Raw genomic sequence first — 3484 nt, forward strand, 5'->3', positions numbered from 1 at the left:
ATATATATATATATATATATATATATATATATATATTTTATTATTTTTTTTCCACCCTATTATCTATACAGCCTACAATGCCCACTTGTTAGTTAGAATCTTTTGAAAATAATCCTTGGTTCTGATTGACATCATTTTGCAGTTGCTTTCAAGATGGGCAATATATGGAATCAATATCATGATCTATTGTAATCAGATAATTGGATAGGTTGAAACCCTCATAATTTCAATACCTACATTACCTTTAGTTCTCAACAATTTGTCTGAACATCTTGAAAAATAAAATAATAATGTGTTTGATAAGAAATAAATGATGGAAAAATAAAAGATTTTATTTTTCTTTTAATTTGAATGAAGATGAATAGTAACAATGTATTTTTTTAACAAATATATTAAATTGTTTTACATTTTTTCTGTCGGAAATTTTTTGTCTGCTAAACATAAAAGTTGATCTCATTTAAGCATATAAAATCTTAGGGTTGAAAAGGAAACCAGAGAAGCCTACTTAGGGCCTAGAATAGAAACCTGGACACTGAAGCCCAGAAGTCTTCATAATAATCTGTTGCCCTACATTGATTAATTTAAAATTCTGTACTTTCTGTGTATTGGAGAAGCAACTTAATTAGATTAACATACAATTTTTGACTTCAAGTTTTGCTAAACATAAGCCCGTTCCAGAATACTCTGTAAAAAAGGAAATGGGTGATTTTTAAATGTAAAATAAAATAAAAAAATTGTTAACCTATAAAAATAAAATGAATTATTAAACCCTGTTCTTAAAAACAAATTAAAGATTTGCAGGTGTTGGGGCCAGGCACATTCACATGGAAGTTGTTTTAGTAAGTAAAGATTTTTTAATAATATAATAATTAGCAATAATTCTAAGAAGCACTTAGAATCACAGATTAGAGAGTCACGGGCTTGGTTAACGAAAGTGGGGTCCACCACAGGCTTGCCCTCATCTGGACGAAGATCTCAATGTCAATGGCATGCCTCGCCAATAAAAGTTAAAAAAAAGATATTTTGAAATCATTTCCTTCAACGTCCATATAATAACCGTAGGATAATAATATTATATTAAATTAACTTATTTGATTTAAATATAAATTAAATCCCTCAAATAAAAGTACTATTGAATTTTAGAGTAAGGATAAGTTTGTGGAATGTCAAAATATCTCCATAAAATATTTTCTCCAAAACAACTCTTATATTATTTATCATCATTATTATTATTATTATGTTATTTTATTTTGTTATACTAATTTTAAATTTCTTTTCCTTTTGTTTTATTATCAATTATTGATATTTAAATTCTCAATTTTTAAAATAAAAAATATATACTTTTATGATCAAGATTTTATTTAAAACTTAAGCTTTTGGATTTTATTTCACATCGATATATTTTGAAAAACCAAGTTTTTATATTCTGTAAGACCAATAATCTTAAATTTTATCGCGTTCTAATATGGATATTTTTTAATATTTCTTTTTTTTTTTAAATTTATGACGCTCATTGATGTCCTAATGTCATTCATAAACATTAAATTAAATGTTTTTAATTTATATCTAGTTGAATTAAAAAATTTATTTTATCTAAATTATGTTTATAAAATTTTGACTAATGTAAAAGAATTTGATACATAATTCATTCCTGTTAATTAAATTAGCCTTATATATAGATGATCAAGTGGAAAAAAAAAACATTTGATCATATATTATCATCTTCATTAAGAGAAAAATTGATTTGAATGAGTAACTGGCATACTTGGATAATGAAATGCATGATTGTTATTGGATGTGATTTTCAAAGAAGGAAGATCTCTTTGTAGTTTTGCAGCGATGGTGATGGTGAAAGATAGGTTGGAAAAAGAAGGTGGTAATTTGGTTATCTTTTATCGAATGTATGAGAGGAAAGCAAGGAACGTTAGAATTATCGATAATTCTAACAATGGAAGTATCTAAGATGAATAGTGATGAGTTAAAAATGAACACTGCATATGCATGGCTATCCATTTCGAACCAGATAGGTACAGTGTGGACCACTTCTTTCCCAATCTATATCATTAAAATGTTGAAGCATAACAAAAGTTGTTGAGAAGAATGATTGAAATGGGAACCCTACCCATTAACTTTAAGATGAAGCACAACTTCACATCACACTCTCTTTTTTCTTTCATTTAGATCCATAGACTCTAATCTACCTGCTAAAAAATATTTAAATATTATTTTTCTAGTGATATGACTCTGGTATATGTTTTTGTTTTAGAATCAGTTTAAGTTAGGAACTGAAAATAGCTTTTCTGGGGGTGTAGAAAAGATAAAGAGAATGGACTTTTTAGTTGTTGTTATTGGATTGAAAGATAAACCAGAAAAATAGAGGTACGTGATAATAGTGAGAAAGTGGGTGTTAATAGTATTTGGAAAGTTTCTTATCTTCCTTTCTCAACAACATACCAACTTCTTTCATTCTCTGTTATTTTATTCACCATTTTCACTTCTCTACTTGAAAGCCCTTAAGCTTCCTTCTTTATTATAAATTTCTCAATTATCTTGTTAAGAAAAGCAGTAGGATCATCACCTTGAGCTTTGCAATAGTTCTTCAATTTTTTACCACCTGACCAATAGAAGAACATGCATTTCATGGTTTGTAGAAGAAAAAAGAAACTAAAGGTGTTTAGTGACAATCATGTATGTTTTGAGGTGATCAACGAGTTTTTCAGACATTTTATTCACTAGTGAATTAGGTTTGGTAAGAAAAAATAACTTTTTTTAAAAAAGTGGTGGCTTTTTTGAATTTTTGTGCACTAGATTTTGAGTTTAAAATAGTCGAAATCTATACTAGTCTAATTTTGCAAAACAAATTAAAAAAAAAATTGTCATTATTAATATTTTTGAAAATATTTAAACAACTATAAACTTCAATTCTTTTTCATTTATGGCAGAAAATATGACAGAAACCTATAGCTTTGCAAAAATATTAAAAAATGTCACCATAAATATTTCTGAAAATATTTATATAATTATAGGTTTAAGTTCTTTAAACAGAAGTCTAAAGCCATCCTAAATTTCAAAAACATCATTATAATTTTTTAATTTTATTCAAAAACCTCATTATAATTTTTTTAATTTTATCTTTGTATAAAAGCATAGATTTGTTTTTACAAAGAATCAAAGCTTATTCCTTTGGGTTAAATTTTCAAATATTAGAAATGTGATTGAATTAAGTTTAAAATTCAATTCTTAATATGGTTATCTTAGAGTCTACTCAAGTGAAATTGAGTTTGTTGGACATATCATTCTATTATTTAATATTTAATTTCATACACAAGATGTATTTATCTTGAAGTGAAACAATACGTTGGAATTCTCGTATCAACTAAAAATAAGACTAATTTAATATATATATATATATATATATATATATATATATATATATATATATATATATATATATATATATATATATATATATATATATATATAT

Source organism: Vigna radiata, chromosome 7 (genome assembly GCF_000741045.1).
Source record: "Vigna radiata var. radiata cultivar VC1973A chromosome 7, Vradiata_ver6, whole genome shotgun sequence".
NCBI classification, from domain to species: domain Eukaryota; kingdom Viridiplantae; phylum Streptophyta; class Magnoliopsida; order Fabales; family Fabaceae; genus Vigna; species Vigna radiata.